The sequence below is a fragment of the Salvelinus namaycush genome, chromosome 34 (assembly GCF_016432855.1).
Source record: "Salvelinus namaycush isolate Seneca chromosome 34, SaNama_1.0, whole genome shotgun sequence".
Taxonomy (NCBI): Eukaryota; Metazoa; Chordata; class Actinopteri; order Salmoniformes; family Salmonidae; genus Salvelinus; species Salvelinus namaycush.
Window position 1 is genome coordinate 24,660,029 of NC_052340.1, and position 11,888 is coordinate 24,671,916.

General features: G+C 44.1%; 1 long non-coding RNA gene across 1 annotated transcript; it reads right to left on the reverse strand.

The window, feature by feature from the left end:
• Window positions 1-610: 610 nt before the first annotated feature.
• LOC120028956 lies at window positions 611-4,731 on the reverse strand. The gene is made up of 3 exons (XR_005473552.1): window positions 4,617-4,731; window positions 750-822; window positions 611-662 (listed from the first exon to the last, which is right to left on the reverse strand). It is a non-coding gene; the product is annotated as an uncharacterized LOC120028956 (long non-coding RNA).
• Window positions 4,732-11,888: the final 7,157 nt, after the last annotated feature.

Sequence of the window (11,888 nt, forward strand, 5' to 3'; positions counted from 1 at the left end):
ATATATTCAGGTCAGTCTGGCTACAGTGAAACAAGTGATTTAAAGGATGCAAATGAAAAGTTTTTATAATGTTCAAGACGTACGGCATGGGAAAGTCCTGCAAGAGAACTAGGCACCACCATCGCCTAATTTGCTGCATGTTTTCCTTTGAAAAAGAAAATCACACAATCGGATGGGGATCCCAAAAAACATATCCACTAGTGATGAGAAATTCATAATTTATACATACCTCAGTGAAATCACACTGTGCTTCCATTGCAATGTACAGTGTAGTGTAAGTTAAGAAAGAGTAGGTGTTAAGTTTGATTGTTATGATAACAATAATGATAATACCACCCCCCCAGGAATATATTTCAGGATGTAGAAGACAACACCCCCCCCCCCCCAAGAAGTCACAGCATGTTACATCGGCATCCAGCTCTGTAGGAGTTTGATGTATGAATTGTGTATGTAAAAACAGGTCCCAAAAAGTGTCAAGAATAATAAACAAGAAAAAGTATGAGCAATAACAATAGTGTGCTTTACATACTGCACGCACAGAAATAATAACTTTTCATATGTTATAACAGATAATAGGACTAATATAATATACTGAATAGCCAACATCTTACCATCAAAACAAACACCCCACAGTTGCTTGAGAAACCTTGCTTTGGTAGGCCCTGTGGTGTGAACAAGGTACAATTTTCAATAAAGGAATGACAATCAAATGGTACAGTTCAGTGGAATAATTTAAAGGAATATCTAACCTGATCATCATCCACAAAAGTCCTCCAAGGTCCAGGGGACAAGATCCCAGCAATGTTTATGTGAACACAGTGTCTGTGAAAGTAAAGAAAAAGTACAATTCAACAGCGTTTTAATACTCCAGCTTTCATAACAGTTTTGAACAAAGTTGGAACTGAATTAGCCCAAGTATTTTTCACAACATGTATGGGTTTTGCTGGACCAGAAAATGTATTTGACTGCAAACACACCATTTCTCACATCAATGCACTCACATGCCAAAAATGTTTCCTTGGACACTGTTTCAAAGCAATGTGCATGACGTCTTCGTAAATATGTTTTGAAGTTTTTCTTATTTAACTTCTGTTTGCAGTGTGGACAAGTTGCAATGACTTTTCTTGACTTGCCATGTATTTCATTATTGTAAACTCCCTTTTTCAGGACCCGGACTTTCAAAGATAATTCGTAAAAATCCAAATAAATTCACAGATCTTTAAACCCTGTTTCCCATGCTTGTTCAATGAACCATAAACAATTAATGAACATGCACCTGTGGAACGGTCGTTAAGACACTAACAGCTTACAGACGGTAGGCAATTAAGGTCACAGTTATGAAAACTTAGGACACTAAAGAGGCCTTTCTACTGATTCTGAAAAACACAAAAAGAAAGATGCCCAGGGTCCCTGCTCATCTGCGTGAACATGCCTTAGGCATGCTGCAAGGAGGCATGAGGACTGCAGATGTGGCCAGGGCAATAAATTGCAATGTCTGCCATGGCCAGCGAAGAGCCCAGATCTCAATCCCATTGAGCACGTCTGGGACCTTTTGGATCGAAGGGTGAGGGCTAGGGACATTCCCCCCAGAAATGTCCAGGAACATGCAGGTGCCTGTCACGTTCTGACCTTTATTTTCCTTTGTTTTTGTCTTTAGTTAGTATGGTCAGGGCGTGAGTTGGGGTGGGCAGTCTATGTTATGTGTTTCTATGTTGAGGTTTGTCATTTGGCCTGATATGGTTCTCAATCAGAGGCAGGTGTTTTGCATTGTCTCTAATTGGGAACCATATTAAGGTAGCCTGTTTTCACTGTTGGTTTGTGGGTGATTGTTCCTGTTCATGTGTTCCTGTTTTTTTCTGTGTTCACTAGTTCGGGACTGTAGCTTCGTTGGTTTTTCGTCTGTTTATTGTTTTTGTTCATATTGAGAAGTATTCTAATAAATTATGGATACGCACCACGCTGCGCTTTGGTCCTCCTCTCCTTCTACCGACGAAAGCCATTACCAACCACAAAAGGACCAAGCATCGTGGTAACAGGCAGCGGCAGCAAGAGCAGCGCAAGAAGGAGGAATGGACATGGGAAGACGTTTTGGAAGGCAAGGGCTGCTACACATGGGAGGAGATCCTGGCTGGAAGGGATCGCCTCCCATGGGAACAGGTGGAGGCAGCTAGGAGAGCAGAGGCAGCCGGAGAGAGGAGCCAGCGATATGAGGAGGCAGCACGGCAGCGCGACAGGTACGAGAGGCAGCCCCAAAAAATTTTTGGGGGGGGGAGGCACACGGGGAGTGTGGCTAAGCCAGGTAGCAGACCTGAGCTCACTCCTCGTGCTTATTATAAGCAGCGCGTTACTGGTCAGGCACCGTGTTATGCGGTTAAGCGCACGGTGTCGCCAGTACTGCCCATAGCCCGGTGCGCTATAGGGCATCCCCCCGAAAGTGTCATGCGAGTGTGGGCATCCAGCCAGGGCGTATTGTGCCTGCTCAGCGTGTCTGGTCTCCAGTACGCCGTTTCGGTCCAGGGTATCATGCGCCGGCTCTGCGTGCTGTGTCTCCGGGGCGCTGGGAGGGTGCAGTGCGTCCTATGCCTGCGCTCCGCTCATACCGGGCAAATGTGGGAGTGGAGCCTAAGGGAGAGGTGCGTGTAGTAGGCACTAGATCTCCATTGTTCACCCACAGCCCGGTTCAACCTGTGCCTGCACTCTGGAGGGTCCGGGCTAGAGTAGTATTCCAGCCTGGGGGTGTGGTGCCAAGGCTGCGCACCAGAGCTCCAGTGCTCCCCCACAGCCCGGCCCTTCAGGTGCCTCCTCCTAACACCAAGCCTCCTGTAGGTCTCCCCAGCCTGGTGGGTCCTGTGGCAGCCCCACGCACCAGGCTGTCTCTCCGTCTCCTCCCTACAGGTGTGCCCGTCTGTCCAGCGCCGCCTGAGCTGCCCGTCTGCCCAGCGCCGCCTGAGCTGCCCGTCTGCCCAGCGCCGTCTGAGCCGCCCGTCTGTCCTGAGCCGTCTGAGCCGCCCGTCTGTCCTGAGCCGCCCGCCAGTCAGGAGCCGCCAGAGCCGCCCGCCAGTCAGGAGCCGCCAGAGCCGCCCGCCAGTCAGGAGCCGCCAGAGCCGCCCGCCAGTCAGGAGCCGCCAGAGCCGCCCGCCAGTCAGGAGCCGCCAGAGCCGCCCGCCAGTCAGGAGCCGCCCGCCAGTCAGGAGCCGCCAGAACCGCCCGCCAGTCAGGACCTGCCAGAGCCGTCAGTCAGCCAGGAGCTGCCAGAGCTGCCTGTTAAGCCGGCGATGCCGGAATTGCCTTTCACTCCGGCGCTGCCGGAGTCTCCCGCCTGTCCGGCGCTGCCGGAGTCGTCCTTTACTCCGGTGCTGCCGGAATCTCCCGTCCATTCGGGACCCATAGCTAGGGTCCCCAGTCAGAGGTCGGCGGCAAGGAGCGCCGCTCGTAAGAGGCCACGGGGGCGGTTGAGGCGGACTAAAACTATGGTTAAGTGGGGTCCACGTCCCGCGCCAGAGCCACCACCGCGGACAGACGCCCACCCAGACCCTCCCCTATAGGTTCAGGTTTTGCGGCCGGAGTCCGCACCTTTGGGGGGGGGGGGGTACTGTCACGTTCTGACCTTTATTTTCCTTTGTTTTTGTCTTTAGTTAGTATGGTCAGGGCGTGAGTTGGGGTGGGCAGTCTATGTTATGTGTTTCTATGTTGAGGTTTGTCATTTGGCCTGATATGGTTCTCAATCAGAGGCAGGTGTTTTGCATTGTCTCTGATTGGGAACCATATTAAGGTAGCCTGTTTTCACTGTTGGTTTGTGGGTGATTGTTCCTGTTTTTTTTTCTGTGTTCACTAGTTCGGGACTGTAGCTTTGTTGGTTTTTCATCTGTTTATTGTTTTTGTTCATATTGAGAAGTATTCTAATAAATTATGGATACGCACCACGCTGCGTTTTGGTCCTCCTCTCCTTCTACCGACGAAAGCCATTACAGTGCCTTGGTGGAAGAGTAGGGTAACATCTCACAGCAAGACCTGGCAAATCTGGTGCAGTCCATGAGGAGGAGATGCACTGCAGTACTTAATGCAGCTGGTGGCCACACTAGATACTGACTGTTACCTTTTAACCCCCCTCCCTCCTTTGTTCAGGGACACATTATTCAATTTCTGTTAGTCACATCCTTGTGAAACTTGTTCAGTTTGTCTCAGTTGTTGAATCTTTTTATGTTCATACAAATATTTACTGATGTTTAAGTTGCTGAAAATAAACGCAGTTGACAGTGAGAGGACATTTATTTTTTTGCTGAATTTGTGTAGGCTGTGTAGACTCGCTATGTGCAACTATGGGAATGGCATCAACGATAGACATTTAGAGCCAGCCAAACACAGCAAGGCATACATTGAAGAAACATAGAAAATCAACAATCAAATTGATTACATAACTGTACATGTAAACCTAGGCTTACTGCTCAAGTAGGCAAATTTGTCCAAATAAGTGTCCCTTATTGTGAGCAATTAGCTAGCTTGCTTACGTGCAAATGGGTGCTAATTAACGCTATGCTAACATTAGTGCGGTAGTTGGTCATATAAAAAATATACCACTGCACTGGTATAACATGAATATTACCAGTCTCACTTACTTCCATGGTTTATATTGCTATCCATGTAGGTTAGGTTTGATTAAGATTCGCTTTCGTTGACACCATCGACGTTTACCTCAATTTGCGTGACCTCAAAGGAGATGGGAAGGTTTTGGGTTAAACGCGTTAGGCTCCGCACCCATTGATCCCGGCCCCGACATTTGACTCCGCCCACATGGAGCCGGGCCCCGACGTTTGACTCCGCCCACACCCTGCAGTCAGGGGCTTCTCAGCAAGTCGCAGCAATGAAAAATGTAGTGTGTGGGCGTTCACGCGAATGTGGGGAGAATTTTGGCACGGGGGGAGATTTTCGGCACAACACCGGCAAATGTGCAAATATATCTTTCAAACACCGGCGTGGAGGGCATTATCACTTTTATACAACGGGTTACCAACATATTCAAATAATGATTGACATATTTTCATTCAAAACGTTATTTTTTATTAATTTATCATTTCATCCTTCCACAAGATATATTCCCGAGACCAATCTAGGGTTGCTACCCAAGCCGGCTGGGCGTTCGTTCTATTGGTTCGGTTGCCAGAGACGCGACCCAGTTGTTCAGTCTTTTTGTTCTGTATCTATGGGCGCGACCAAGTCCTTCATTCTAAATGTTCCATTGCCATACTGGCTGGCATCGTCCTTATCGTTTAGCTAGCCAACTACGGCTTACTTACAGTCACGTCAAACAGTGCAGACAGAATAACAACAGTAGCTGCATTTGTTTAAGCTGTTTTCTAGTGACATTTATTTGGATTCATCCATAACAATGAGCTAATGAGGCACGATTTCGCTTGGCATAGAAAATGTGCTCACTCGTCAGGACACTTGTTCAGAGGAGCTAGCCAACACAATCACTTCAAAATTTAGCTGGAAAGACTGCAAACTACAGTAACTGCACTTCGTTTCGTTTTACCTTTTTTCAATTGACATTTTTTTGTGATGCCAGCTGATTCATGATTTCGACTGGCTGAGAAACGCTGCCTGCCTGTCTATCTCGTCCCGTCTCGTTCATTACTATGGGACAGCTGTAGATCGAATTTAAATATTGAAACACTGTTGCAAATATCGGAGAGAGACCAAGGTTTATACAAATCTCTGCTGTTGGAAACTAAATGTTATTCCCCAAAAAAATTGAGATAATGTCTAGATGCTTTTTATAGTGGAGATCAAGTTTATAATTTGCCTGGCTGGGTTGATGAGACAGTGGATTGCGCAGTCAAATGGAACAGAGTAAATAGCCATTTTAACGTCATAGATTTAGCTGGTGGTAGTTTGTGGAATAGACACCGGCTGGGATGCGCTTTTAACCAACAGTCAGCGTACAGGATTAGACCCACCCGTTGTATAAAACAGACTATGGAACACCTTTTCACACGAATGTCCACGGTGGGTCTCTGTAAATTATGCGATTATATTGGAGACAGGTTAATAGCGGTGACTGTCATCTATTAATTTACTCTTATAGTATTTCTAAGTGAAATCCATATCAGCCAGGGAAACTTTGTGATAGAACATTCAGATGTGTCTGCCTGACTGTGTGGCTCTATACCTGAATTATTGGGATTTTATTGTGATCACAACAAAACTAGGTATTTTGATCAAATATAGATATAATAAATGTTTATCTTTGAAAATATGGGCCTGGCTGAAAATAGAACATTCCGTTTTCTGCCTGAGTGTGGCGCTGTTTACCACATTAAAAAAAAATCCTTTTGTGACCGTAACAAAGTTACTTTTACTCAACTGGAGATTAAAATACACTGCTCAAAAAAATAAAGGGAACACTTAAACAACACAATGTAACTCCAAGTTAATCACACTTCTGTGAAATCAAACTGTCCACTTAGGAAGCAACACTGATTGACAATAAATTTCACATGCTGTTGTGCAAATGGAATAGACAAAAGGTGGAAATTATAGGCAATTAGCAAGACACCCCCAATAAAGGAGTGATTCTGCAGGTGGTGACCACAGACCACTTCTCAGTTCCTATGCTTCCTGGCTGATGTTTTGGTCACTTTTGAATGCTGGCGGTGCTCTCACTCTAGTGGTAGCATGAGACGGAGTCTACAACCCACACAAGTGGCTCAGGTAGTGCAGCTCATCCAGGATGGCACATCAATGCGAGCTGTGGCAAGAAGGTTTGCTGTGTCTGTCAGCGTAGTGTCCAGAGCATGGAGGCGCTACCAGGAGACAGGCCAGTACATCAGGAGACGTGGAGGACGCCGTAGGAGGGCAACAACCCAGCAGCAGGACCGCTACCTCCGCCTTTGAGCAGGAGGAGCACTGCCAGAGCCCTGCAAAATGACCTCCAGCAGGCCACAAATGTGCATGTGTCTGCTCAAACAGTCAGAAACAGACTCCATGAGGGTGGTATGAGGGCCCGACGTCCACAGGTGGGGGTTGTGCTTACAGCCCAACACCGTGCAGGACGTTTGGCATTTGCCAGAGAACACCAATATTGGCAAATTCGCCACTGGCGCCCTGTGCTTTTCACAGATGAAAGCAGGTTCACACTGAGCACATGAGCACATGTGACAGACGTGACAGAGTCTGGAGACGCCGTGGAGAACGTTCTGCTGCCTGCAACATCCTCCAGCATGACCGGTTTGGCGGTGGGTCAGTCATGGTGTGGGGTGGCATTTCTTTGTGGGGCCGCACAGCCCTCCATGTGCTCGCCAGAGGTAGCCTGACTGCCATTAGGTACCGAGATGAGATCCTCAGAGCCCTTGTGAGACCGTATGCTGACACATGCACATTTGTGGCCTGCTGGAGGTCATTTTGCAGGGCTCTGGCAGTGCTCCTCCTGCTCAAAGGCGGAGGTAGCGGTCCTGCTGCTGGGTTGTTGCCCTCCTACGGCCTCCTCCACGTCTCCTGATGTACTGGCCTGTCTCCTGGTAGCGCCTCCATGCTCTGGACACTACGCTGACAGACACAGCAAACCTTCTTGCCACAGCTCGCATTGATGTGCCATCCTGGATGAGCTGCACTACCTGAGCCACTTGTGTGGGTTGTAGACTCCGTCTCATGCTACCACTAGAGTGAGAGCACCGCCAGCATTCAAAAGTGACCAAAACATCAGCCAGGAAGCATAGGAAAAGGACTGAAGCAATAGACTCCTCACTCAACTAGATATTGAAATATATGGTGTTTCTTTGAAAAGATGGGCTTGGCTGATATAAAAAATACATTAAGGGGAAAGGATCCAATGACACAGAGGCTGATTATCTTTCTGCACATCTCTTTATTTACAATGCTGGCTGCCATTGTTAACACAATTGCAGGACATTAAATTCTACCTGAATTGACTCAAAAAAGTAACATAAGTAGGCCTACAGTATCACAACGAGGTCAAACAGGTGTGTGTGTGTGTGTGTGTGTGTGTGTGTGTGTGTGTGTGTGTGTGTGTGTGTGTGTGTGTGTGTGTGTGTGTGTGTGTGTGTGTGTGTGTGTGTGTGTGTGTGTGTGTGTGTGTGTGTGTGTGTGTGTGTGTGTGTGTGTGTGTGTGTTAGTCAGACTGTCCAGTGTCCACAGCAACACTACTGATTATTCTCTACCCCCAGTGTATGTGGTGTACTATGGATTTAGGCATGCGCTCACAAACCCTCATCTTTTCTCTTTCTCTGTCTTTCCTTCCGGAGGACCTGAGGCTCTTGGACCGCGACTGAGGACACCCCAGCCTGACACCTGAACGTGCCTGGCCCAATCCCACCTTGCCCCCATCTACCAGCCTGTTGCTACCTCCACTGATTATTTCTCCCCCTCAAGTCACTGACCCACTCCCTACACACCTAGAAACTTGTATTTCCTTACTTACCATATGACTTTATGAAAAGCCATCGGTTCATAGGGTCTTAAAGTGTGAGTACTTTCTCTGTAGTCATTATGGATATTGTCTGAGCCTGCTGGCCAGTAATACTGGTATTGCCCTTTCATTATTGAAATTGTGAATAAAGGAAGACTATGCTTTCATTTTCTATTAAAACACAAATGAAGACATTGTTAGATTGAATGTATGCTTTTATACTGTCTGTATCTCTGTATTACAGTAAATCAAATACAGATTCGTGCAAACTGGAAGTGTGACTTCTTTCCCCAATAAAGGGCATTTATCAAACAAAGTTATTGACAGGAAAAGTAATTTACTACATCACTTACAGTCCCAGCCTCTCCCCTTCGTTTGCTTAACTGGGGGGAATGGGATGGAGAAATCGTTTACAGTAGGCAGGGTGGGGCTCATGGCAACATTGAGCCATGACTACATGGAACTCTATTCCACATCAAGTAACTCATGCAAGCTGTAAAATTAGATTTAAAATATGTATAAAAAATACACCTTACGGAAAAGCAGGAACTGTGAAGAGACACACACACAGGCACAGACACATGGGTTTGTATTGTAGATATGTTGTGGTAGAGTAGTGGCCTGAGTGCACACAATTAAAGGAAAATTCCAACCAAAAACTATCGTTTTGTATTGGTTTCATTAGACACTTGTTGACCTAGTTCCAAAATGTTTTTCTTTTCAGCAATCAAGATCTGTAATCTTTAAAATACAGAAATATGTAATGTAATGTTTTTAATTGTTGGCAGCAGCTAATGGGGATTCATAATAAATACAAATACAACAGGCAGAATGCGTCCCAAAGGGCACCTTATTCCCTATAACTTTTCCCTGTATAATGCACTACTTTTGACCAGAGCCCTGGTCAGATGGAAAGAGACTGGTAAGTGACTTGAGGGGGAGATATAGCCAGTGGAGGCAGCAACATCCACCAGGTAGAGTGGGGCCAGGTGGATTGGGCCAGGAACATCCAGGTGTCAGGCTAGGGTGTACTCAGTCGCAGTCCAAGAGCCTCAGGCCACTGTTTGACCTCTCTGTAGTCCTAATTATGTTACTTTTTTGAGTCAATTCAGGTAGCATTAAATGTTGTGCTTTTTTTTTAAGGAAACACAATTTATTTAAATCTCAAGTTGAGTATAATAAATCGTTTTTTTCTGGTCACTAGATAATCTGAATGGGAAAAAGGCCATTCTTGAACACGGGGTGAGCCATTCTTACTAATCTGCTAGAGAACCAGTTCGGATTTAAGTACAGCTTTTGTGTAACTGAAGCCTTTAGTAAGAGGCCTAAGTCTTTAATATTTAATCATTTCTGCCCTCAGAATTCATATTCATTATCCAGAGAGGTTAGAAAAAATTATCTAGATCCTCTATGAGGCTATGGAGGGATCCAAATTGTGGATTTTTAAAAAACATGAATCATCAGTGTAGAACGACACCTTTGTTTTTAAGCCCTGTATTTCTAGCCCCTTGATATTATTGTTGGATCTGATTTTAATAGCTGACATTTCGATAGCCATAAAAAATACTTATGCCGATAGTGGACAACCTTGTTTTACTCCTCTTGACAGTTTAATACTTTCTGAGATGTAGCCATTATTTACTATTTTACACCTAGGGTTACTATACATAACTTTAACCCATTGTATGAGATTCTCCAAAATTGAAATAATCCAGGCTTTTATGTATAAATTCCAATCGTACTTTATCAAAAGCCTTTTCAAAGTCAGCTATGAATACCAGGCCTAGTTTCCCAGATTTTTCAGTGTTCTGTTGTTTCCAGCACTTGTCTTATATTATCGCCAATGTATCGTCCATGAAAAAAACCTGTCTGATTAGGATGAATAATATCGAACAATACCTTTTAAATTCTATGCGCTATGCATTTTGCTAGAATTTTTGCGTCACAACACTGAAATTTAAGGGACCTCCAATTTTTTAAATGGACTGGATATTTATATTTGAAAGCAGACCGTCTTGTTGAGTACCTGATAGTCTACCATTTTACAGGAGTGGTTAAAACATGCTAATAACAATCCTCTGAGGACATAAAAAAAGGATTGATATACCTCAATTGGTATGCCATCCAGCCCTGGAGTTTTCCCGCACTTAAAGGCTTTAATTGCATCAAGAAGTACCTCCTCTGTAATTTGGCCTTCACATGAGTCTTTCTGTACAACTGTTAATTTTACATTATTAATAGAAAAATAATCCTTAAAATTAACTTCGGTTAGTGGAGATGGAGGAAACTGATACAAAAACATATGCTTAATGTACTTTGCTTCTTTTTCAAAATATTACTTGGTGAATCATGACTTCATCATTTGTTACAAGTTTCAGTAAATTATTTTTTGTAGCATTTCTATGTTGAAAATATCACATAAATTTCCCCCATTTCGCCCCATATTCCATCCAGTTAGCTTTTTTATAATATATTACACTTGATCTTTCTTGAATAAGTTCCTCCAGTTTATTTTTATTTTTCCTCTAACTTATTCTGTGCCTCTATGGTACAGTTTTCTATCTATCTGGACTGTTAGTCCCTCTATTTTCTCTCTTTTGACCAAAATTATTATTATTTTTTTTAAAGATGAGTATTGAATTGCATGGCCTATAAAGCCACATTTATAAGTGTCCATTACAATAGGAGGATCTGCTGTACCTATGTTGAAAAAAATATTTTATAAATTCTTCTGTCCTGGTTATAAATAAGTTGTTATCCAATAGAATTTGATAACATTTCCAATATCCTCGCCCACGTGGAAATTCTGTAAGAGTAATGTATATACCAATTATTTGATGGTCCGACCGCATTCTGTCCCCTATCAATACTTAAAAAAAAACTTTTGGTGCCAACGACTAGCTTGATTGAGCCTCTGCCTTGTATTTTTCATTAGGTCAGGATATTTAAGCCTCCATATATCCACTAGTTCCAATATATCCATGATATTCGTGATTTCCTTTAGTGCATGAGGGTGATAGTTTGTAATGTGATTTTCTTATTTTCTTTTTTCTAAATACAGAAATTATAATCTCCCACCATAATAATAGAGTATTGTATTGCTTGTAGGCTTGATCAATTATTATATATTTTCAAAGAAGCATGGATCATCATTATTTGGACCGTATAGATTAATGAGCCAAATCTGTTATGGTCCTTGCGGATCTGTTTGGACAATTTGCATATTCATATCAAAATTATTGTTAATTAATAACACCACCCCTTTTGAGTTTCTTTGCCCATGGGAGAAGTATATTTTTCCCCCCCAGTGTAACGATTTTCCTCCTCTTCAGACGAGGAGTATGAAGGATCGGACCAATACGCAGCGTGGTAAGTGTCCATGATAGTTTAATAAAACTGAACACGACAAAATACAAAAATAACAAAGTGAATGATAACGAAAACCGAAACAGTCCTGAAAGGT